The 27,228-nt window shown below is 43.4% G+C and overlaps 1 protein-coding gene and 1 pseudogene across 1 annotated transcript in view; both read left to right on the top strand.

The window, feature by feature from the left end:
* The window catches only part of LOC126561676 (SRSF protein kinase 3), a 415,191-nt gene that overhangs the window by 215,826 nt on the left and 172,137 nt on the right, over positions 1–27,228 (top strand). The gene's annotated exons all lie outside the window — the stretch shown is intronic.
* Positions 2,460–2,964, top strand: LOC126563167 (uncharacterized; annotated as a pseudogene).

Raw genomic sequence — 27,228 nt, 5'->3', positions numbered from 1 at the left:
CGACCCCGCATCCGTTGGGTTGCCGCTAGCCCTCCATTTCGCTGACTTCTCTCACAGTTGCAGAACCCCGGCACCCGTGCAAGATGTCCTTCAAACTGTGCTTGGAGAATGATTACCCGAAAGCCGTTGTGCAAAGTGAACCACTTTTTGATAATTTTTGTAGAGCAGTTAGGCACCCGGATTACAGCATGCTGCATTTAGATTATCGCAACAGCTTTCATCAACTTGTCCACTGTAAGCCGTTAAATGGCTTTTAATATGATAATGTTGCTTCCGAACTGGTGGCACGTGTAATTGCTTTATAATCAAGAACTTGTTGCGCTGATCAGTTGTCTCGTTGGCACTTTGTATGACGATGCTAAAATATTGCGAAAATTCATCAATCAACATTATTTGACAAAAGTCTCTCAAAAAACCATGGATTAATTATGAATTCTAGCCATTGCTCTATACTACAAAAGAAAACATTCTCCAATCTTTTAATGGAGATTAAATGCATCTTTGAACACCTTTACAAAAAAGCATTACAAGAATCGTTTCCAATTTCTTAACGGTTTTATCCAAGCTTCATGTTCATGTCACGCAGAATTGCTTGTATGAAAATTCTCCTTTTCAGCAAACGACCCACCGTACATTAACATCAGTTGATGGCAAAGTGAACGGGTTTCCTCCAAAATTTCTGGACACCATTTCTTTGTTTTTGCCCCTCGGAAAGTCGCCCATCGCCTCGAACCTCCCCAAAATTACCAGTATCGAACGCGAAACACTTCCAAAATCTTTACTAAACCAACCTTTAAAAAAAAAACAATAACAAAAAAAAAGCGGCTACACCGTTCCTTCGCACCCACCACCAAACATCCTCGCAAAACCAGAACTCTCCAAAATCCGGCCAACCAGCGAGGGCCACCAGCAAAAACTGGTTTCGCTGCTACCCTTCACTGCCCATTTCGGATACGAAGGGGCTTTAGTTTTTCGCTACAGTTTTCTCGTATCTTGGTCACCATCTCCGGTTCCTCTCTTTGGTGATCATTTTCGTACGCGTTCTTGGTCGCCCTTTCGCCGGTCGCCCAGCTCGGAACCGGCTTCGGGCGTAGCGTGCCCGTGCTGGGTACCACACACACATTATGTTCTTGCACCACCACCCCGAGCCCGATATAGCAAGTGTCCCAAAACCAGCGCAAACCGGTGGGCTGAGAGGAAGGAATCACAAACAAACAAAAAATATATACCTCACCTGGATAGTCACCTGAAGAAAACTTTGAACAAAGAAAAAAATCTTATATTCCCACCAAGGACAGGCAAAGAAAACGAACCAAACAAAAAAAAAACAACACATCCACCTTACCTGCATGAACATTCTAAATTCGCGGTCGTGCATTCTGTTCGGGCTGGCCGGGAACCGTGGATTATTTTTCTTAATTTACCAATTTAAATATTCGCCCAATCGGTGGAACAGGATCTGAACTACATTTCCCTGTTACCAGCGCGTCCACAATCAGGCACCTAAATTACTTTATTTTAACATGATCGTGTACATAATTGTAAAGGCAGATCAAGAACAGTCGTACAGATTATACGTTTATTGTGCCAATTGTTTTTAAATTGTTTGTAAAAAAAAACCTATCAATAAAGATATGTTTACGGGGAAATTATAATTATTTCACGAAGGTTGGACAACAATACAATTTTAAGATTATTTCTTATTCTTCTTCTTCTTGGCTTAACGACCTTCTAAGGTAACGGCAGCCACGCTCCATTAGGAGACGGACGAAGGAATGGTCTCGCTACCAGTGACGGCAGGTGTTCCGCAGGGTTCGGTTTAAGGGCCAACACTGTGGAACGTCATGTACGACGACCTTCTACGTCTGGAGCTGTCCGGGAAGCGTGCGGACATTATCGGATTTGCTGATGATGTGGCGTCCCACCCTTATCGGGAGGGACCCACAGGAAACCAGCACCCATGCTACGAGGAACCTGGAGATGAACGAGCGTTGGATGGACGGAGTGGATCTGAAGCTGGCCACGGAATCGCTCAAGTACCTCGGCGTCGAGCTCTGCCGCAAGCAGTACTACGGCAGGCATCTGCAGAAGGTTTGCACCAAGACGACGCATATCGCAAATGCCTTGACCGCTCTGATGCCGAACAAGTGTGGCCCCAAAAGCAGCAGAAGGAAACCCTGGTTAACGTTGGGAATAGCATTGTTTGTTACGCGGCACCATCGTGGGGACGGACACTTCTACAGAGAGACATTCATCGTACCACCGTTCAGAGGACACACCGCACAGGAGTACTTCGAGTAGCCAGCGCCTTCCAGACGATTTCCTACGATGCAGCTTGCGTGGTCGCAAGTACTATCCCGCTAGTCCTCCTCTTAGAGGAGGATATTTGCTGCCATGACGACAAGGTAGCGAGGGGATGTACTGGACCAGACATACGAAAACGTCGCAGAGAGGAGACCATGGAACGCTGGCAACAACATTGGACCGCCGGAGCAGAGCAGCAGAGATCGCCGGGGATGAAGACGAGGAGACTTATCCCGGACATTATGTCCTGGGTAAATCTTAAGCACGGAGAAATTTATTTTTATCTCTCTCAACTCTTTACAGGGCATGGATTTCTCCGGAGCTACTTCGTCAAGAAAAGCATCCTCGACGGCTCGCCAAAATGCCCGGTTTGTGAACATGACATGGAAGATGTCGACGTAATGTTCCACTGTCCACGGTTTGCTCGGATCCAACAAGATCTGCAGCAGTAGAGCCAAACCCGCCTGACGATGGACAATCTGGCGGTGGAAATGTGTGCCAACCGCGACACATGGGAAGCAGTCCGGACTGCCGCTTCAGACCATCTTCAGAAACCTCCAAGTGAGGTGGAATGAGGAAAGTCCACCAACGGCAAGACGGAGGCGACAACAACGACGGCGGAACACGGAACAACCAAGGCAGCAACAGCTGCCGCCGTAACCCCACACAAAGGACTACAACGACAACTGAAGCAGCAGCAGCAGCGACGAGTAACCAGAGCAGCAGCAGGAGCTTAGATCCAACCGGGAGTAACGGCAACGGACCGACAGATCTGAGCAGCAGCAGCGGAAAGGAAGGCACAAAGCAGCAGCAGCAGCAGCTGAGACAACAAGGACGAATGACGCAGCAACCGCGCGTCAACGGGATGAGTGCATCGCACAAACGATCCTGCATGGAGTACTACGCACAACAGCGCATCGGCAGGTTTCGGATCAGGTCGAGGAGTGGTTTAGTTGGGTCGCATCGGCTGCCGGGTCCGCTTCACGGGCCCAGCGTCACGATGCATCCCACGTACCCCATCTTGAGGATTGGTCTGTAGCCGCAGACCACCCAACGCCAACAACCATTGAATGGTTTACTAAACTCTACCCATTATCACGTAGTTGGATTGTCAGTCCTCACTACAGGGAGACGGTTTGGATGGGATTTGAACCCTGGTCCTGTTGCTTGAAGACCGGCACGCTCTCGCCTACTACATTGGGCTGCCCCGCTATAAGATTCATTAAATTTGATTCAAATGAATGATAAGACTTGGAACTTATGAACAAAAATAAGTGCTTAAAAAACAAATAACAAATAACAAAATAAAAACACTGTCTTATTACCCTAATGCAGAAGTCATTGAAATGCCTTAATTTGTCATATTGATCAGAAATTATTTCCCGTTTCTTAACAAATCTCTCAAAAATAATGCTCCATAATTTAGTGCAGAGACTAGGATAACTGGCACAACGGTACGGTAGTAGATGCGACAGCCGTACTGGTCTTCCCTACACGGCAAGATCTTGATTCAAATCCTATCCGGACCGTTCTTCCATATCGGAGACTGACTAACTACGTGGTATCAACAAGTCTCTAGTAAGCCATTCGATGGCCGGGCGTGATCAGTAGGTCGTAAAGTCATGAAGAAGATGAACTGGGATAAGACACTAACTGAAAAGTAAAACAAATTTCTGTAGAGCTTTCTTTAACATTCAATTCTTACGATCACTTGAGCGTTTGTTCATGCCCAAAATGTGCAACAACAAAAAAAAAACAAGCAATCGCGAAGTAGTTCTTCGACCTATAGCGACGATGCAGCAAACCGGGTGCATATCGGTGCGGTTTCGGTCCATTGATTGAAGAGAACATGGGTCGGGATCTTGAAACGTCAAACCTTGTCAGGGTCAGTCGGTCAGGGTGTTTCGGGGTACGAGCCCCTATACCGGCTGATTGTATTTTGGGTGAAAGCACTCGACAGTGACAGGCCACATGTGCAACATGTCAAGCCCTCTCCCAAAGGCACGTTTTAGTTCCAGCACAGGCAACCAACTGGGAGGGCTCGGGAGGACGCATATCTTCGAGACACAACGGGACACGCACACGCAAGAACCACACCAAAGTGAATGTTGTTTTTCGGGCTACCCTTAACACGGCAGTACATTCGATCGCAAATAACAACAGTATGGAGCAAGCAAGAAAAAAAAAGCAGCGTCAACCTGTGTGATATCAAACAACGACGATGCAGGACGCTCAATTCAGAACGACGCTTGGTTTCGAAGGGCTCTCGGTCATATGATCGCACGATGGAACGCAGCCAGTCGCCCCCGAAACCGATCCCTTCCCTTCGGTTTGCTTATCGAATGCGGTTCGTAGCCTGTTGCCAACCAACGGGCACAGCCACGAAGGCAAGCAAGCAAATGCACATTCACCCTCCCTTACTTAACTCCCCCCCCCCCTTCCCCGTGTCTTCCACTAATCCTCCTGCAAAACCCCATCCCACCCCATGCCCATATACCGAGCCGAGTGTGCGTTTATGTCATTTTATTTGTAAATCATATGCCGTTTCGCATCGCAAGTGAAGCAGTGTTTCGTTTTGTGAGTGACTGCTTTTTTCCCCAATTCCTTTGGTTTTGCTAATTAATCGACGCCAGCAAACCACCTTATGTGAGAGGCACCACAATTTTGACCGCAAGTTCTTTACCAGAGGCAAGTTTAATGTGGGCCATTCATTGCATTGACAGCGCATCTCAACGATCCAGAATTTCACTCCACAGCGCTGGATCGCTGGCTGGGGAGGGCCAGCTCATAATTGAGCCCTAGGTTCGTTTTGTGTTTCTCGTTTTGTAAATGCTTTAAAATTAAAACAGTTTTTGTTTCTTATTTCGGTCGGAAATCAAACGAGCTGTCGCATGGAATATTTCAAACCAGTTTGGAAATTAAGTTTGAAAAGGCACAAAGAAACGCACCGAATATTTCGGTCCACTGCTTGACCTAATTGGATAGGCATGCAAATTAAATTGTTTGCAGAATGAGCTGCAATATATATTATTTTTGATGCGCTTAGTTTTCAGCGCAGATTTCCGAAGATTGCTGATCTTTTTTTATATTAAATTATGGTTGAGGATAGCAAGAAAAGGGAGACACCGTTTAAAATACAGATCAGATCTGTTTGTGTTCAAATATGATAAAATAAATTGCAGCAAAATGAAAAAAAGAAAAATAAGCAAAATAGGCAAAATAATCATCCTGAAATTAGCTTTTACACATGAAAAATTTAATTTTCATTCATTTTCCTTACAACAAAGGTAACAGTTAGAAAATTTTACCTTATTTGCAAAGCAGTTTAAAGTATACTTCAAGTCCAAATAACTCTGATTTTCGTCAGTGTTATCTAGTAATGACAAAAGCCGAAAAGTATTTCATAGTGCAAGATCTAAGAGGACATTGGTGCTGCTGACAAACAGAAATATTCCAATAAGTATTGTAAAGATCATCGTTATAGTTCTTTCTCGTCAACTTCGTGAAAGACTTCCTTTCTTTATCTCTTACCACCGTTCGGTTTTTTAGCCAGAATGATGAATGGTTCAGAGCGTGCGTCTTGTTTAATATTGATCATCAAATGTTTGACTTCCATCGTCCAATTTTCTTTTTCCGTAAACGCCTCATGGACACCACAATCGCCTGGTAGCCTCCATCATGTATGTTTTCCCATTTCTTATTCTAACAGGTTGGCTGATAAGTCCCCGGTCTAACAAAGAAAAACACATTTTTTTGTCAAAATTCGTTTTTATTATTCAACATAGTTCCCTTCAAGAGCGATACAACGATTATAACGACCTTCCAATTTTTTGATACCATTTTGGTAGTACTCCTTCGGTTTTGCCTCAAAATAGGCCTCAGTTTCGGCGACCACCTCTTCATTGCAGCCAAATGTTTTCCCTGCGAGCATCCTTTTGAGGTCTGAGAACAAGAAAAAGTCGCTGGGGGCCAGATCTGGAGAATACGGTGGGTGGGGAAGCAATTCGAAGCCCAATTCATGAATTTTTGCCATCGTTCTCAATGACTTGTGGCACGGTGCGTTGTCTTGGTGGAACAACATTTTTTTCTTCTTCGTTCTTTTTTCGTTCGTCAAGCAACCAAAAGTTGCTTGACAAAAGACGCTCTGTCTTACAAACTAATTGACATACAGACGTCAAATTTTGACACGAATCATTTGAAGGTTAGTGCTATATAAAAATAATATGCATTTAATACTAGCGGCGCCATCTATGTGTCAGACCGGGGACTTATCAGCCAACCTGTTAGTTATGTTTTCTAAATTATTTTACCCCAGGTGCAGACAATGGAATTATTGAACAAATCAATGAATAAATTGAGTAGGCACCGTATACTAATGTAATTAAAATATAGGGTAAAATGGTGCCTTCATTGGAACTCGAACAGATTTTTTTACAATTATCTTTTTTAGTTATGATCTTATTGCAAAGATTTTTAATTTAAACAAACCAAAACTAATGAGTACATCACAAAACCGGAAGAAAACGTCAAAAAAACAAGGGGATAGAGTGAAATTCTACCATTAGTTGTACATTCAAGCCTAATAAGAAATTTAACAACAATCTGCGCAGATCTAATGAAACTGGATCTGGATAAAACCTTAAGTTAATAGGAAAAGGTCTAGAATTTGTAGTAAGATTTTCTAGCTCAATTATTGTACTGTGTATACACTGAGAGAGGCCTTCAATATCATTTCATTTCATTTCATCTTGTTACTAATCTTAACAACACTCAGCTAAATTTAAACTAACCTTAATCTAAACGGAACACAGATTAACAAATTAACAAAAAAAAAGCAGGCAGCTACAAGGAAAAGAGGAGAGTACAGGAAAAATTAAGTGGGGTGGGAAAGTGGGTCTTGATCGGGATCGAAAAGTAGGGAGGGATATATTAAAATCGAAACGATGGGACGAGGAGTTGAGCATTTTGAAAGCAGGACGAGATTTTTACGGCCTATCGCAGTGCGACGTATGACAATGGTTGGTAGGGAACGGGTGGGAACGTACAGTGGGATATCGCTGAGCAAAACTAGGGATTGGGAGATGGAACGGCGATCTTCAATAAATGCAAGGCAGAGTACCGACATCTGTCCTCGTTACAGGACAGGGTAGAGAATCGATCACCAATGATTTTCCGGAAGGCAATCATGTGGACCTTGTCCACGGGGACCAGATCACCGAGCAATAATCCAGCATCGACCTGACCACTGAACAGAACAGAGTCTTCAAACAACAGGCATCAGAGAAGTCACAGGCGTTTCAGAACATCAATAATTCACCTTGATTTGCTAACTGTGGAGTCTTGGTGGTGACAATGTGGCGAGAGTAGTTGAGACCCGTGTCGAGCCAAAGGCTCAAGTCCTTCATCATCGAAAGACGTTTAACCTAAACCTGGTCCAGAGAATAAGGATCAAATCAAAACAATCAAATAAACACCCTCCAAAATAATATTCAATAAAAAAAAAAATTCGCACGACCCAAAACAAAAAATCACAGACGTCCTTTCCCTTCCAGATCACCTAAAAATACAAAAAAGGAACAAAATTATCAAGGTGATAGGAAAACACAGACACAATGAAAAAGAAGGAAATATCATAGGGAGAGGTCGAGAGCTTTTCAGAGAAACTCTTACAGTTATTTGAATTACAAACAACATATAAGGAGAATCGAAGAAGTGAAAAACGCATCAAAATATCATAGAATCAAAACACAAATATAAATAATCCATCAGACACATATAAAAAAATAGAAAAAAACCCCAAAAAAAATTAAAAAAAACCAAAACATACATTAAAAAATTATAATAACGGAAAAAATAATAAAGTACACTCCTACCTAAATAGAACCTCTCCAAGACAGTGGAAAAAACGACATAGAAACCAAAGCGTTTGACATAAACACAAAGACATAACGAACACAGAAAAACAAGAGACATGGACATACGGTCCTCTCTTTTAACACAGTACAGTATGCCTCTGAGTATGGTCCAACCCAGATCCATAGGAGGATACAACCTGTACACCAAGGAAAAAGAAGAAGAAGAAGAGAATAAGGATATACAGAAAGGTTTCGGACAGGAGTAAACGAAATATCATAACATGTAATAGGATAAAGGAAGAGACTGTTTGGTAATCTAGCCGCATACAACAACGATCAAGGATAGTGTGAAAAATAATACAGCCAGAAAGAGAAGATATAGGATAGAAGATTCGTCGGTCGTCGGCAAAATAGAGTAAATAATGAGGTAGAAGAACTCCCCAGTGATCCTCGAGTGTGAACTCGTATTAGAAGAAAGATGAATCACGAAGTCAATGAGCTGTTTAGTGGAGTAGATATTGTGAAGAATTTAGTACAAAGTAATAAGGAGTATATTGGTAATATTAAAGAGCAAATGGAGAAGAAAATAAATTTCAATCTATAACCTATTACTCTTCTAAAACCCAGTACCACGATCATCAAAATTCAGTTGAAACCTTTTTCGATAAATCGTGTCCTGCCCTGCTCTCCATTCTACCAATAAAACATTTCTATGTCTTGTAACTTTTCACAAAATTTAAAAACCCTTCGGCACAAATTAGCTCCTAATTGTATAACATATTAAGATTGACACTAAAGCCTACCTTTGCATTAACATGAAAGCCATAATTGTTCCCATCAGTAAAGCTACCGCCTCTCATACTCGCCCGAGTGATTCATTATTCAGCACCCAATTTGTCAAGAGGCGTAGTTGTAATACAAAGCAAAATATCATCGCCCAACTGCACACAAACACACCCAGTCTCCACTGATAAATTGCAACTACTCGGGCTTTAATAGTTGATTGAGTGTCAAAACAAGGCTGCTACCATCATCAACCCCACATCACGCACGTTGTCATTCTGTGGGCACATAAATAAATCACAATCACACATCCTACGCGTAACTACAATTCGAATGCAGAACCCACCGGGATAGGGACTTGCCTTCGCGAAATAGACGTGCTACGTACGTTCCGATACGAGATCAACTTACAAACAAGTGTGCGAAAGCGAAAGTAGTTATGTCGAGAAGATGCATTAATAACGCTAACGCATGGCCACAGTTCACCGCGAGCATTGTGCAGCTAACGGGAGTATGCATCGGTGCATCGGTATCCATGCACCGCGACGCACCGCCCGAGAAGTAAGTCAATCAGTCATTCCGACAACCGTCCGGACGCACCGAAGCGCACCGCAACTGGCAACCGTGAGAGTATCCTATTACAAAACCGTGTTCCAAAGAAATGAGCACAAAATGCACACTAACACTGGACCATTACCATTTTTTCCCTGCATTTCCGTGCATGTTTTTCTTCGCTTTCTGTTCGTACCAATGCTGATAATGTAAGCAGTGCAAAACCATTACTTAAGGAGCATTTTTGAGATTTGCTTAAAATTGGAAAGATAGAATTGAATGTGGCGCGTAATACTAGCAAGGTGATGTTGGTCAGCAAATTCACTACAGACACCCAAACAGAAGTCTACGCCATCAACAGTCTACCACCAGTCTAAAGAAAGACGAATTTACGTACGCCCACTCTTCGTGGGTGAATATACACAATGCACCCAGTGAGCATAGGGTAAGTCTACTCGCCTCTCGGTGCTGGGCCGCCGCGTCGTGCGAAAGAGTTGTTTACAACCTTGACATAACTTTGGCGTACGCCTCTGGGTAATGCATAATAATTACATCGCCTCAAACCATGCGCAATGTCGCGTAACCTTGCGCACTGCACCTACCAACCTGTCTGTCTCACTCTCTCTTCCTCTCTCTCTCTCCCTCCGTTTGTATCAGTCTCGGTGCATGCGCATCGAACACGGCGAAGAACCGATTTAGTATTCTTGCCCGACGTCGTTTCGTTTGGTTTCGTTAGAATTTATTTTGATCCAATTCTTCACTACAAATGGAGCACACTGGGTGGGATATATTCGATTGTCGTCTATATTTCAACTTAAATGACCATAGTTAAAAACATTCATAAAAATCTATTATGTGTTCAGCTATGATTCATTGAGTGATCATATCAATTTTAATGGTTATATGGAATAAACCGTTTTATTAATGAAATTAAACGATAACCAGAAGTGCTTGACGATACAGTCATTACTAAAAATTCTTCTTGGCCTGCTGAGGGGTTGAGCACGTCTGGATGATACGGCTAGGTGTCCAAACCGTTTCAAGGAAACTCGGTCTTGGGCTGTAGTCCTCCAACTACAGCTCAGCCAGCTAATGAACTGCTCCTCTACGCCTGGTGCCGAACGGGTCACTGACGAGCACTTTCCTGGTGGGACATAAGCCCGGCATGCTCATCACATGCCCCTGCCCTAGGATCCTTTATTAACGGTTTTGACTACCGTCAGGAAATCTGCTCCCTGCTCGACAACACAGCCAAAGATAGTCCTTAGCACCCGCCGTTCAAAAATTGCATTTTCATCCTCCGTCAGTATATTCCAGGACTCGTACCCATAGAGGACTACCGGACGTGCATATGCGCCTTCAGATTTCGCTGTTTACGTTGTTGTCCGAAGTTACGATCGTATCATGGTACCAGCAGAACTCCTCTACCACCTCGAGATCGTCGCCGATCGTCAGCTGATATGCTGCTTGCGGGCCGGCCTCTATCACGGTCAGAGCCTCCGGCAAATAGGTATTTTAGGTATCTTCGTCGCACTGATCCTCAATTTCATCATATTGGCCTCGTGAGAGGCCTTGTAAGGCACCCCTAATACCACCCTCAAAACAAAGAAAAGTCATAATCTCATCAGACTTAGTATAGAAAAAATATAATGAGCTCTATGAAATACAAAAAATAATATTCCCATATATAATTAAGGTTTTTAAAATATTTAAATATATTATACTCAATTCAACTCTGAACCACTGTACGCCAATTCGAAGGAAAATAATAATTTGCTCATTTTTAAGACGCAACAGTATCGAAAACCTGACATTGAAGCCTATACTAAATGCACCGATTCGTGCCGATTGCACTTGAAATTGTTGCGTGTAATGTAGCTCAAGTTTGCTATTTTGTTAAAGATCCGCCATCCGCTCGGGCTTTTGCTATTGACATTTTCGCTAGCAAATTAACGACCAATATTATTGAGTGCCCTTCGTGTGCACTTAGCCACCTTCATATACGTCGATGCTCATCCTTTCACCGCAAGCTGAAGAAGTGCTGAAGCAAGCATCAGTAATACAACAGTAGGAAAAGGAAGATATCGGTCCCATAACGGTGTAGCGGCGCACATCATTGTCAAGTCTGTAGGATAACCGTCGTATTGAATCATCTACTCTTTTTGGAACAAAAAAAATATACACACATTTGTCTGGCAATACAATCTCCTATTGCTGATTGGCTCGATCGTATGTGAGAAAATGTGATAAATTACCTAACAAGCCTTTTTATGTTTCGAAAAAAAAAATTGTTTTATTTTTTGTACGATAGTTTACTGTACAACAATCTACGATAGCTCGATTCATGGACACCGAATGCAACCGGGGACATGGCGATAGTCAAGCTTAATTTTGATATCTTGAATGAATCGCCTTGAGAAGCATGTCTATATTTGTATTTTATTTTCGAACCATCTAAAGCTAATGAATGTTAGGGATAAAAAGGGAACAAAAAACAGTCTAAGATTCAACAATACTATTTGATGTAAAGCTGAGCTGACCTCCCTTCTTTTCTATGCCTAATTTATGTGAAGCGATCGTTGTGAAGCTAATGCTTCTTTATAAAGTGGGCATTGTGTCACACATTTTTCATCACAGCTGATCATAACATTGTGGACATCAATACCAAAAACTACAACCGAGCAAGATAAGGTGTCCTGCTGTGTTTATTGTTTTTGGAGGAAGAAGTGTCTCTCAACCAAAATGAAAGGAATTTTTATCGGTAAATTAGTTTTAAGCAGTTAGGCCAGGCATAAATGAACAGGGAAAAAACTACGAGCCTACCAATAAATTGAAGTACAGATAGTTTTTCTATGTTAATACAGCATCTTGGCACTATTGGATAACAATCAGAACAACACAAGACAAGAAGTCACAAAGGAAGCTGAAGAGCGCTTTGCCGGGAGATCGGTGCAACTGGCGAAACAGTAAAATGGTACCTGGTGAACATGAACATACATGTCAGAAAGCGGAAGTCCCGACCACTGCGGCTGGTTAAGATGATGAACAATATCTCACCCGGTGTGGCAAAGTCTTTCAGGGCACTTCGTATTTTACTTCCCTCAATAAGCGGGGACGCTCCGAGGTGAAGCTCATTTGGCACACCAAGCTCTCCAAGAAGCTGCTGATGTGGTTCAACGTGAAGGGGTTGTCAAAACTGATCTTCTTTCGCTCCGAATTGACCAGGAACGGAGGAATTTTTAGTACGAAATCTTCTTCACCATGCGTTCTTGCCGGTCATGGTGACTAAAAGCCATCTTTGGAGGAGATGGCGGCTGAATATCGATGTCGTACCAAAGTCGGTTAACCCACCCAACGTTCGCCCAGCTGCGTCCTATCGAGAATTTCTGTGATAACCTTTAGCTTGTGATCTATTCCAATAATTTTATCGCGAAAACTGAAGAGGAATTAGTAAATCAGATTAAAATTATTCCAATAACTATGCCTACATCCTTGTTTATGTCCACCATTTTATTGTTTCGTAATTACGCCCAAGTCGTTTTTTAAATGCAAACCTTAATATTAAGCTTCATTACGGTTAACTACGGCGACCGGATAGAGTAAATGTATTCGATTAATTTTATATGTTTATCTACACTAGATCACATTAAGCTGGATCCATTGCTAAGAAGCCAACAAAGCAAGAGCTTACACCGGCTTTAATAGGATCAAGAAATCTAGCCAAAAATAGAACGAGAATCAAATCGAAAGGTGTGATTCTACAAACCACTCCCTGCTGCATTCCTGCCGCGTGGAACAGGAACTGGTTTTGCAAATCCTATTAATTACATAACCACAACGATAGATTGAAATCACCTTCGGATGAAGGCTCGTTTCGTTCTGATTCCAGGTTCGATGAAAAAAACATCAACTTCAACCATTTTACAGCACGTGAAAGTGACTGATGGTGAACAAAGTACCAGAAAGATACGTTGCCCATAGATACGTTTTGCACATATTCAAACAACTGATTAAGTTACGTGCACTACAAACCGAAAAAAAACCTTCCTCAACAATAATTCTTCCCCAGGCGTCATAAATTCCACAACGGCGCCTCAATCAACCAGGCCGGAACTTCCTTCGTTTGCGGTGGTAAACTTTCGTCCAATGCCTTTGGCGCTTGTATAATGTTTTATAAGGCTTCTCTTTCTCTCTCTCTCTCGCATTGCACCAGAAACCTTCCTTTGCCTCTCGCCAGGAGGGTTGGAAACCAAAACCTCAACCATAATAATGCAATACGAACGCCACCACGAACAAAACCGTTGTGTGCGTACGAAGTGCAGGCTTGAAATTAAATATTTTCAATGCATGCTCCTTCCACACAACTGTCACTCTCTATAAGCCTTGCTCACGTTTGCCACCAAAACGCCTTTCTATCGAACCGTGGTTTTGGAAGCCAGGCGGGTAGCAAGCACCTGCCTGCTGCCCTCCACCGCACAACTCCCTTGCAATGTGGAAGGACAAAATTCTACAAACAAACAAACCATTCGCTCGAGAGCAAGCGCGTTCGCGTGGAGTTGAAAGAAAATTGAACGGATCTAAATCAACTTTGGAGCGCGAAATGAGGTTGAAAAATTGCCTTCGGCAAGGTCGTCCAATGTGTGTGCGCGCTGGCGACGCTTTATGCGTCTCCTTCGTCGCATTGTGTCGCGCCCGCCCGGCAGAGTGTGGATGTCAAAAAGATATAGGGAAACAGGCACGCGCACACACTCACTCATACCAAGCAAGTGATATAATACTAATATTAAACGCTTCCCATCGCACAACGCAGAAGCTCTTGCTAGAGAAGTGTTTGTAAAACCGCGATCATCGCGAACGCGATCTATAGCACAACAACGACTCGAACAGCACAGACCGCGCTTGAGGCAGCATGGCAGAAGTGCTCCGTATAGGGGTGAATTAGAACAGGTGCTAAGCAAGAACAAGGGGCAGTTCACAAAACCAACCCCCATTTGAGTGCCCAAGTCGTGTCGTGCTTCGAGCGCCGCAATGGATGTGAATATGTTTTGCGTGTGGTAACGGGCTGGTTGCTCGTTCGTGGAGACCTTTACAGCATCAATTCACCGCACCTGCTTTGAGTCTGTGACCCGTAATCGAGCTGTTCGGTATGCCATCGGTACACACTGCGCTTTAGTCGGTAGGAGCACGAGTTCAATCACGAAATAGTGAATGGCGGTAACTGGGGTTAATGTCTAGCACCTCCACATCCTAATCCTTAGATCGCGTTATACTTTTATGATCTCTTTTTTAAGTCCCACTTGTATTGTGGTTTTAGGGAGGGTTTGAACGGTAAAAACATGCTTTGAAAAATTAGAACATGAATAAAGCGAAGTAATAGATTTTTTACCAACCGTGAGGTCTAAGGTCATTTGCAAAGCCGCCTGAGGCTAAGACTATCTAAAAAGACAAATGTTTTACGGGTTGGGCCTATCATTAGAATCTGCGTTTTTGGAAACATTTTGTGTATTCTCTTCTTCTTCACTCAACGGCATCCTAGATCACGCCGGCCATCGCATGGCTTACTAGATTTGAACGTTTGTGCTACAACTTCCTAGTCAGCCCTCACTACCGAGGAACAGTCTGGATGGGAATTTAATCCCAATCCAGCTATGTGATCCCCCTATAAGAATTATAAAATTATGAGTATTAAAAGGTTTATTGAAGGATGTATGGCCATCAGGAGCCAGTCTGAAACATCCAAAGAGGATCGTGTTTCACCATTCACCAATCGTGGACCAGTATCCGAGGAAAGCTGGACTCCTTTACCTAATCTGGATGGATCCTTACAAAGAGAAGAAAAAGAATTACTGAAAATAATAATTTTCCACTAAGCCTTTGTTAAAAATTGGGAAAGATATAATTTAGAAATCCTTTTAAAACAGTTTGTATACTCTTTGGAGCTAAATTTTCTATCTAACGAATCCATACAGCACACAGTAAAGTTCCGCTTGCAATTAGGTCATAGAAGTATATTTTGTCGAGGAAAAAAATTGCTGAAAGACATAAATTTCTCTTGCCATATTGCCTTATTGGCAATAAATTTCTCAAAAATAAAAAAATTGTGTTAATATTAGCGAGTACAATTAAGCACAAATGAGCAACGAAAACAAAACACATAAACAAACAACAAATTTACACTTTCAAAAGCAGCAAACTTGAACTGTCTGATAAAAGTTGAACCAAAACATAAATATAAAGAAAACTAAAATTATATAACCCCAGATTCGTTGAGGATAATCTGTCTTGCCTTTAGCTCAACTGCTTGTTTACTTATTTAAATTCCATCCTTATCTGTATTCTTTATCTGTATTTATCCTTCATTTTATGTATCCATTTTTCGCGAGTTGTTTTTGCACTTTTTTATTTTTTTATCGATGTTAGACATTAGCAAGGTCTATTAATTTTGCGCAGCTTTGATTGTGTGCTTTTCCTGTTCATTTAGCTCCTTTACAGTTTCCCCTTTCTTTTGCAGTAAGAATTCCCATCCGTGCATTTGCAGTAAATAAGAGCTCGACGTTGCAATATGCTACAACGTAGTTTGAGCCGGTTTCTACACGATCCAATCTGATGCCAGCCGCACGCAATGATGTTTGTGTCCCAATCATTCCCGCCCCACCGCCAATCGCGGGTACACCCGTCTTCAACAATGGCAAAAACAAACGTATGCATCTGCCTATGTTACGATTCATCGCCGGCGACCGGCTACAGCCCATTAGTTTTCGTATGCCCTCTTTGGCGTTTTCCTTTCCCCTGCTGACCGCGTTGGTTCATTTTGTTCCGTTTCTAAAACGGACGCTCGAACCACACCTGAATGTCAAGGTCACGCATAAGCTGAAGAAATACGGCTCATCGATACTCCCGTGATGGGTTCCTGCGTCGTGTGTCTGGTTTTTAAAGTTGCGTTGAGCGAAATCACCACCCGGTTACAACTGCGCTCGTTCGAACCCTCGGCAAATGTCACGCTACAGTTCCCACTCGGTGGTAGGTGAGGGAGCTTTAGCTTTCTTACACCTTACCACACAGTTCTTCTGGAAGAGTAACAGCATCACAAACATGGAATAATTATCGGCAGATATTTTTGAACAAAGGAATAGTGCGATTATAGAATTTGCATTGCATTGATGAAACATTCTTGACTAAAAATAGTTTCGATAAAATATCAAATAGTTTCGATAAATATCAAATATAAACAGAAAGTCAACTATGTTCGTGTACAGCAAACGCTTTCTTCTCATTTATTATTCAAATAATAACTTCAATAATAATTCAATAGTTGAAAGCATATAATACAGTTATACGCTTTTAATTATAATTTCATACAAAACACTTGATCTCATGGTGACAATTTCGCATCAAGTCTTTATACTGCTAAATAAGTGAAATAAGTAAATTACTTGACCATAGATTCTTAAGCAATTGGTTATTAAATTTCTTCTTTTGGATTTTCCCATTACTTACTTTATCGACACTGTTTCAAAAAATCGTTCATCGCTGAAGAGGGTTAAAAGAAACTTTTACAATCCCGCCGGCGAACAAACAAAACAAGGAACTGGAAGCTCCGGACCGCCTTGACATTTTTCTGCGCTCAACGCATCGCAAGTGGACAGGCGCTGATACTGCAACTACAGTTGCTCGTGTGATATTCTATTATTTCGTTACGCGTCCAACAGGCCACGAGTATGGTTGGACAAGGATAAATACACGATAAAAGCAACAAAATGTTAGCACACCGCTTCTCCATCAAGTTACTCCTCTCCTCCGCTTTTGCTTCATGCTCTAAAGTGTAACCTTTATCGTTATAGTAATTGCTGCAAGTACTGTACAATTTTTTAACACCTGCAGATATTTATCAAGATATCAAGTCTCCTATTGAATAGTGTTGTAAAAGGTTTCTTGTTTGCATTCGTTCGAAGTCGTATCGTTGTAGATTACGTGGAGATGAATGAAGACAAATATTTGATTATGGTAAAGTATAGACAATTACTTTGGAGATTACAAGGTGATAGTTAAAAGAACATTGGGAGTTGACATATCCAAGATGTGAGTAAAATATTTTTTGTTTTGCATTCCAAAAGCGAATCACACTTCAATCGATACATTGCTGCTTCTTATCAAACAAAAGTTATGAAGGTTACGATCTTTAGGTTACGACAGATTAGACTCCACTTGATCCAGCCAATGAGCTCGCTGTGCTCCTCTACGCCTCGTGCCGAACGGGTCGCTGACGAGCACCTTCTTAGTGGGGCATGAATCCGGCATCCTCATCACGTGCCCCACTCAACGTATCCTTCCGGCTTTGACTAGAGCTGGTTCATAGTTCATTCTCCTTCGCCACACGCTTTACTCGCAGAAACTGCCAAAGATAGTCCTTAGTACCCGCCGTTCGAAAATGGCAATTGCATTGGCGTCCTCCGTCAGCATAGTCCAAGACTCGTACCCGTAGAGGACTACCGGACGTATCAAGGTGCGGTAAACCGTGCATTTCGTGTGTTGTTGGAGTCTTCTGGATCGCAGGAGTTTGTGGAGTCCGTAGTAGGCACGATTTCCCTGAACACTGTGCCTTCGGACTTCGCTGCTTGCGTTGTTGTCCGAAGTTACGATCATACCAAGGTAGCAGAACTCCTTTACCACTTCGAGATCGCCGACGTCAACTCATACTCTTCTTCCGAGTCGGGCTCTATCACGCTCAGAGCCTCCGGCAAGCACGTATTTTGTCTTCGTCGCATTGATGCTCAATCCAATTCTATTAGGCTTGCGTTTCAGTCGGGTGTACGCCTCGCAAACTGCCGCAGTCCGTCCGGTGGTGTCGATGTCATCCGCGAAGCCAAGGAATTGGAGAGATCTGGTGAAAATCCGACCGATTTTGAACAACAAACAGGAGAGTCCGTCACCTTGCCTCAGACCCCGGTGAGATTCGAACGATTCCGACAGCATGCTCGAAACTCTCACCTTGCACTGTACCCCGTCCATAGTGGCCTTTAGCAGCCGTACCTGCTTCCCATAGTCTGTCGTACTGCCCGATGGTGTTCCATAGTTCGGTCCGATCTATGGTATCGTAGGCCTCCTTGAAGTCAATGAACCGGGTGTATGACACCCAGTTTCCACTCGTCCGATAGTTCTTCCTGATCCCAAATCTTAACATTCAGCCGATGCATGATGGCGGAAATCCTCTCGGGACCTATCTTGAACAGTTCGGCCACCAGCCCATCGCTGCCAGCTGATTTGTTGCATTTCAGCTGTTTGATAGCACTGATGACTTCGTCCAGAGATGGCGGGGGTGCCACGTCATCGTCATGCTGGCTGTCGTAGTTCTGCACTCCTCTGCTTCCTGTGCCTAGTTCCTAGTTCCTAGCATCCTGTAAAACTTGCGAATTTCCCCCGACTGGGATAATTGCTGCATCAGTTGCTCGTCCGACTCTTCGAAGCTACGCTTCTTGTCCTGGAAGATCCGTATCTGCTGCTTCCTCCTGCCTCCTGCCTTCTCCTACGCGCTGCATTCTTCTCGGATAGTGCTCGTCTGCACTCATCATCAAACCATTCCTTCCTCTGGTTACGTGTCACGCGGCCAATTGTTCGCTCGGCTGTGTTGCTGATGGCTTGTTCCACCATACGCCAGTGTTCATTGAGGAACATCGCCTCGGTGGTGGTATCCTCCGGCAGCGCTTCCCCAAGCGCGTTTGCGAAATCCGTTTCAACATCAGCTTGTCTCAGCCGATCTATGTTGAGCCTTGGGGTAGGCTGAAAGCGCAGCTTATTGAAGCGCAGCATAACCAGGGAATGATCTGAGTTGACGTTTGGTCTTCTATAGGTCCTTACGTCTATAATATCCTAGAAGTGTCTTCCATCGATAATAACGAGGTCATTCTGGGAATATGTCTGCTGTGGTGATCTCCAGGTGTAACTGAAGCGAGGTACGTGCTGGAAAAAGGTGCTGCGAATGGTCATATGCTTGAAGGAGGCGAAGTTCACAAGCCGAAGCCCGTTATAATTTGTCAGCTGGTGGGCATTGAAACTTCCTAAAGTGGGTTTAAATACCTCGTCTCGTCCGACCTGAGCGTTAAAATCTCCGATGACAATCTTGACGTCGTGTTGTGGACAGCGGTCGTATTCCCTCCGAACGCCGTACCGAGTTCATACTTTTTTCCACCGCTTTGGTAGATCATGCAATCACTGCGGTAGGGGCGCTTCGTTACTCCTTTCAGCGCACCTCATGGAGTGCTAATACTCCGAAGCCGCGGGCCCACACTTCGTCCGAAAGAATGCGGGTACTTCCGGGTGATGTGAGGGATCTGCAGTTCCATGTACCGAGTTTCCAGTCGTAGTCGTTATTCCGCGGCGTGGGTATCTGCTCTGTATCTGCTGATCTGATTCGAAATTCATTGGATTCCTTTCGTTACAATGGTATTGGGGGTGACTTGCAAGGGCTTGTAAAGCCCTCCTGTCGGAGGGCCGACGCATCCTAGCTGATTAAAGTCCCGTAGGATGCCAGGACAGAAGGACAATCAGCCGCCCCTAACATGGAGAACAGACGCTAGTTATCCCCCCCGCGCAATTTAGCCATATAACCCATCTTCCCAAGGAGTTGGGTTTCCCCGTGTACCCAAGCTCAGATATTTGGAGAGATTTGTTACCGTTCTGTACGCCGTGGACGTATTGAGTCGGAGTAAGGTATGGAGATCCTATATTAACCTTCAAGATGTGTCGGACCATACCCGTATCAGTGCGGTATTGCTACATACACTGACAACAGAACTACTGAACTATTTCCTTGGCTTCTGCCTCCTTGGCTAGCTAGCCTCCTTGGAACTAAAGAGGACAACAACATCAGAACGATACCTGGCAGCAACAACATCCACAACCGAGCTCACCTGGGATAAGGTGCACTTAAACTAAGGAAGAAGGAAATGTCTACCCTTCAAATAGGATAAAAGTTGAATGAGTTACAAAGCTAGATATAAGATTAGATTTCAAGGAATACGGCCTGGCCGTAATGATGACATAAAAAAACATATATTTTTCAGTAATGGGTCAACGCAAATTTTGAACAGTTGAAACCACCACCGACGAACTGTCAAATCGCCTCAAATTTGCTTCTTACGTTTATTGTCCGTTGTCCTGAGACAGGTTGTCAGTCTCAGTGTGTTGCTAAATACGAAACTTATGTTTAACGAACATTTGGATTCTCTCGGCAAAACTAACCGTATGTTGGGTCTCGTTACTTGTTGTCCGTAATCCTTTATGCTTGAAGGCCTTGTACTGTTGTACTGTACTGTTAGGTGCGATCGATCCTCGAATATGCTGATGTTGTTTAGACGCTTGTCGGAGTGACTGCTAGAATAGAGCGGGTTCAGTACAAGTTCATGCGATTTATTACTCGTCATTTTTTTCCGGGTTACCACAATGGGACAATTCCGTTCTACCCTGAGTGCTGGCGCTTGTGATAGGCCTCGAAACCCTCATTCCAAACCCGCAATTCTCATCCAAAAAACTTCCTTCATCAACAGACTTTTGTCCAGCAACATTGATGCTCCTTTCCTTCTTCCCTGTATCTCTCTAAATGCACGTGCTTGACCTTCTCTCCATATCCCAACCAGGCTCACGCGTTATGGCCAAAATTATTCTCTACTCATAGCGCAAGCTGCAGTTAACACCTTTCAGCATCTATTTGACTATCATGTCCCGTTACCAAGTTTTCGTTCCCGTCTTCTTGCTTCCTCTACCTTATCTTTCCCTTAATGTTAGTTATAAAGTCACACTCGGTAACTTTACACACTTTACACACACATAAAGTAACTCGGTTCTAGTTACGAATTCGAAAGAATAAATTTGAAATGTTATTCAATTCCCAACAAATAAAATGAAAACAAAACGATCTGCAAGCGAAAAAATAAAAAAAAAGTCACATTAGAACCTAAAAAAATAAAGTTTGAAATCTTCCCCCGGTTGTGGCCTGTTAGATATTTCCGAGTTGCATGCAGGGTTTTACGGCTCCTAAAGCTGTCGGTCACTACTTCAACGTAACGATTGATATTTCGGTTCCGTGAATTCCTACAGTTCAATTGTCAACTTCTCTCCAAGGCACAATTGCTCATTGTTTGACAAAATGTCATCCAAGTTAAGTCTCTGTGGTTTAGTTACAAAACAAAAAACTTCTTTCACATATAAAAAGCTTATTTTTGGATGATAAACAGCAGCAGAAATATCCGTTAAAAATAAAAATAAATGCAAATGCAAATAAAAAAAAAACAGTTAAGAATATAAAACAGCTTTTTTCTAATTTTATAAATTAATTTAAAATATTGGAATAAAAATATTATCTTACAGTTCAAACACTACTACAGCTTGTCAAAGTCTCCTATTACCTTACAAACAAGCTTTTCTGTGTTTTTTTTATGCACGAATGTAAGAGAAAGTGATTAAAAATAGAGAATAATGCACGCAATCAGCCTTCGCCTGGTCATAATGAACACAGCATTGTCAGTTGTCCAAAGTTTGGACATAGTGTGATGGATCCATTCAACGGTGAAACAGACGAAACATGCATGTTGGAAGCTAACGTGTGATGGCTAATTGACAGAACGCATAGACATTTCGTACGCATAATAAAATCCGTTACTAAGCAGTATAAGCAGGGAAATGCATATAAAATCGTCATAATTGTATCAACTAGTTCGCACATAAAATCTTACTACGCTTAATGAAATGCTACCAGGCTTTAGTGCTATAAAATTATATGATGGTAATATGTGCAGCAAATCGCTTGGTGAGGGATCTTTTAGCGAAATGCACCTTCTTATTTACAGGGCCGTATAATCCCGTGTAGTTTGTGTGTCGTTTCATCCTGCTTTTTACACATTCTCCACCCATCCCACTTATCTGGATGCAACTAAAGGTAGGGAACGACGTTTTAAGTGCAGCCGATTATCACTAGTTAACAGTGTTATCTCAGCTGACGTTGGACGTATCAGCGTTTGGTGGCAGAAGCTAAAGAAAACAGCATCTTTCAGTCGAAAGAATCGACGACGGTAGCATGAAATCTGATATCGCCACCATCAAACAGTCTTCCCGACGGTCACTGTCTCCTTCACCCTCCAATCGGTTTCTTGGCGGATGATTTTGAGTTTGAAATAAAAGTGAAATCTAACGAAATTTTCTTTAAACCAGATAAATGGCAACGCGGTTTCACGGTTCAACCCCAATTACGTGCTAGCTGCTGCTGATGCAGAAGACACTCAACGTGCGCCACACGCGCAGATCTAATGATCGGCAATGTGCGCGCGTACGCATTGCTTCCCGTGCAAGTGCAAGTGTCGGTACCGGCAATGGTGGGCACATTTGCACGAGGAAGAGAGTGTTTGAGTACAAAAAAAAAAAAAAACAATCGCTTAAAAGAAGACGTAGGCAAACAGATGAGAGAGAAAAAAAAGCTGCAAAATGTTGAAAGAAGTATAACGGACGGACGGGGCCACGGCCCATTAGTGTACGGTGCGGAATGAAATTGCCATGTGCATCAGAGCCAACCGCATTGTGAGTGTAAAGAAACGAAACAACAGCAAAACGGTAGCAAACATCAACGGCCGCCACTAAACAACAACAGGGTGGGGGGGGGGGGGGGGGGTATGGCGAAAGTGGGATGTGACGGATGGGACCGGTGGGTACGCAAGATGCAGCAGAAACACAAAAACACAACACGGCCATCAAGGCAGCCCACCGTGATTAATTAGAAATTGATACATTTTTACGAATCCGCGGACTTCGTAACATGCGCGCTAAGATCGAGCTGTAGGTCAAGCCGCGCTTGCATACCTGTTGGGAAAGTCCGCGGCACGGAGAGTGCGCGCGTGTGTGTGTGTGTTTGGCTTTTCTTTTCCAGTTTTCTTGCACCTCCACGGGTGTGTGTCCGCGAACCGTGAGTCTTGTCTAGCGGTCGATGTTAAGCTGCCAACTGCAGTGAATCGATCGATCAATGACCAAAGGTGCAACGAATTCCGATTTACGAATTCCACAATCGATCGATCGGTGCCCATCGAATTGTGTACATCATGTGTCAAGCGGTTGTTGTTATTGCTGTTGCGGAATGCACGCTTCTCTTCGTGCACGTTTTCGGAACGACGTAAAAGTTGTCTCTGCCATCGAATCGACGCCTGATGCAATATGTATTCCGGAGTTCGTATTAGAATGGTGTTGAAGGTGAAAACATTGCCCAACACTTCGGGGAAAATAATCAACGCATAACCTCTGTGATTGCTCAGACCGCTCAAATGATTTCGTTTTAGTCTTATCATCAATTGAACATCTGTCAATACCAATGCTCCATTTGTGGCAAGTTCACAACTAGATATTAAAGAGTTATTTGCGTTAACGCCAGATTTTCTATATGACCCATGGCAGAACGGATATTGGGGCCCAACAACCCAACAAAAAATGTATCGACCGAATGGGGCGGGGAAGGGTGGGGGGAGGGGGCGATGATTCCCTTTCACAAGATCCCCCTATCGGTGATGCTCCTCTCTCTGGTGAGGCCCTCCCCTGCTCGACAAGGGTCCTCGGTATCGGTTGCAGTTTTTAACATAGAGTAGGATTAATCTGAACAGTAGCTATTGTGTGACACAAGCAATGCTATATTTATTTTTTTAATTAAAAATAGCTTTTCCGTTATCCCGGCCTAGATGGCGGATGATTCCACGCCATCTTCCCACCTCAATCAGGACATACCACGCCTCCTCTGTCCGTGTGGACGGCCCAAAAGGACTTTCTGGTGCCAGAGAGGAGAGTCTCCAAAAAGTCCCCACCGGACTCTCCCAAAAGGAGAGTCCGGTGCCATGCGTATAACATGGCCAGCCCATCGGAGCTCGTCGTTGTAGCGGCTCCTCCATTGTCCTTCCACACATACGGGGCCAACGATCCTTCTGAGCATCTTCCTCTCGAACGCGGCTTAGCTGGCTTCGTCTGTTTTGGACAGGGTCCATTTCTCAGAGGCGTATGTGAGTACTGAGACTATAAAGGTACGATACAGTCCCAGCTTCGACTGTCGCGACAGGTTTTTTGAGGTTAGATGTTTCTTCTGGCTGCAGAATGACCGGCTGGCTTTTGACCAGAGATAGGTGAAGTTATGGATGAATTCAAATTTGCGGTCACCTATCCGTACATCACCCCCACGTAGTTCTGCATATCTTAGTAGGGTCACTGATGGTACCTGGTGGTACCATCAGTGGCACTATGTGATCTTTGCCTTTGGTAGCCCTCTGCTACTTTGGAGAGCCGCAGACCAATGATGTCTATATCATCAGCGTATGCCAGGATCTGGGTTGACTTATATAAGATGGTTCCCGAGGTCTCCACCTCCGAGCAACGGATGGCCCTCTCTAGCGCCAAGTTGAGTAGAAGACAGGCGAGCCTATCTCCCTTACGCAGACCTTTGGTGGTAGCAAAGGACCCTGAGAGTTTTCCATCCACCTTCACCTGGCATGTGACGTTGGTCATGGTCATACTAACAAGCCTGATCAGTTTGGCCGAGATTCCAAAAGAGCTCATGGTCTCGTAGAGTTTTACCCTGGCTATGTTATCATATGCGGCCTCAAATTTATGAAGAGATGGTACGTGTTCAACTGCTGTTCAACCATCTTCCCCAAGATTTGCCGCATGGTGAAGATCTGGTCAGTGGTAGATTTTGCGTTTCGGTATCCTCTTTGTTAGTTTCCAACTATCTGTTCAACGAATGGGACAAGCTTATCCTGAAGGATTAGGGAGAATATTTTGTAAGCAGTATTCAACACCGTAATACCCCTGCAGTTGTTGCAGTCCAACGTATCTCCCTTCTTCTATATGGGATGGATGGGAATTAAAAATAGCAGCAAGGATGTATGGTTAAGCTTATTTTATCTAACTTATTAACTTATTTTGAAATGCATTCAACTTGATCTTTCTTCTAAATGTCATCCCCAACAAAAAATTTTACCTTATGATTGCTTCCTTTACAAATAGAAGGTAGTTTGAATTTACTTACATTTAATTTACATACACATAAAACAAAACATAGTTCGGATGATGTCCTATGTTCGTTAAGAATTTTACACTACTCTCTACTAACAAGCATTTCTGTAAAGCACTGACGATCAGTTACAACTCCGTGCTGGTGAATAAGCAATGGTTGGATAAAATCCTTCAATAGTTATGTGGCCAACAAAATTTAATAATCGTTGGTGAGATGCAGAGAGTTTCTTGGATCGATTTAGTACTCGCCATCAAAAAGTCGGTATTTCTTATTGATTGCCTCAGGGGCAGTTCCGTATTAGATATATACAGCGATGTTTGTTCATTCTTCCTCCAGATTGTTGAGAAGAAGGTGTAAAACTCGAAACGGTTATTTGATGATCAGGATAGATTGTACCTCACTAGTTACTATTACTTTCCTCGGGGATTAAACTCATGGTAAGAAAAGATCGTCCATTGCAGCTCCTCGCCATTTTTGTTCATTATTATACAGCAGAAAACAATCTAGATGATTTAATGTGACTTAAACGATGATATGACACTGGATGATGTAAATGTGACTTTCAGGGGACTCGTGCCTACTACGGACTCCACAAACTCCTGAGATCCAGAAGATTCCAACAACACACGACATGTACGATTTACCTCACCTTGATACGTCCGGTAGTCTTCTACGGGTACGAGTCTTGGACTATGCTGACGAAGGATGCCAATGCACTCGCCATTATCGAACGGCGGGTACTAAGGGCTATCTTAGGCAGTGTCTGCGAGTAGGGCGTGTGGCGAAGGAGAATGAACCACGAGCTAGCTGAGCTGTTTGGCGATGCTGATATCCTGACGGTAGTCAAAGCCGGAAGGATACGATGGCTGGGACTCATGCCCCACCAAGAAGGTGCTCGTCAGCGACCCGTTCGGTACGAGGCGTAGAGGAGCACAGCGATCTCGTTGGCTGGATCAAGTGGAGTCTAACCTGTCGGAGATCGGATGCAGCCGTGGATGGAGGAGTGCAGCCCTAGACCGAGTTTCCTGGAAACGGATTGGAGACCTGGCCATGTCGACGAGACGTGCTCAATCTTGAGCAAGCCACGAAGAAGAAGAAGGAGAAGAAGAAGAATGTGACTTAAAACATGTAAGAGGAGTGATGGGAAGTGAAGTTTATGTTGTGGGATGATGGTTTCTATAGTCTGCATCAGTTTGCTCCAAGCACTGGATAAACTTGAGCACAGGACAAAACTGAGCTCCAGAGTCTCTATCCAGGAGCCGTTTGTGCAGGCTATCCAGCAGTAGTCCATGTGGAAACTTGTTGTGCACTAGCATTTGCAGCTTCGACCGTTGGTTTGTTCTCTGTTCTGTATCTGTAGCTGGAAATGTTTTTTTTCCCCAGACCCTCCGCTAGTCTATTATCTATCGTCGCATGGGTTTGGTTGTGGTCTTTGGTGCCCAGAAGATATGTTATCTGCAGAATCACCGTTCGAAGGCACGGATACGTTATAGAAATGGAGCCTATATTGGACCATCTCGTGTACCTCAGCAGTCTCACAGGGCAGTAATTTGGGTCGTTTCCTATTCTTGCGCTATGTGAACGATGTAGCTATTCTACTATCAAAACATGAGGTATTCCTGTTTGCTGATGATGTGAAACTATACACTGTAGTAAAAGATGCATACGACTGTCGACGATTGGAACTGATGACTCGACACT

This window comes from Anopheles maculipalpis, chromosome 3RL, assembly GCF_943734695.1.
Source record: "Anopheles maculipalpis chromosome 3RL, idAnoMacuDA_375_x, whole genome shotgun sequence".
In the NCBI taxonomy this organism is placed as follows: domain Eukaryota; kingdom Metazoa; phylum Arthropoda; class Insecta; order Diptera; family Culicidae; genus Anopheles; species Anopheles maculipalpis.
Note: the sequence above shows the minus strand (reverse complement) of the source record. Positions and strands in the feature narration are given on the sequence as shown.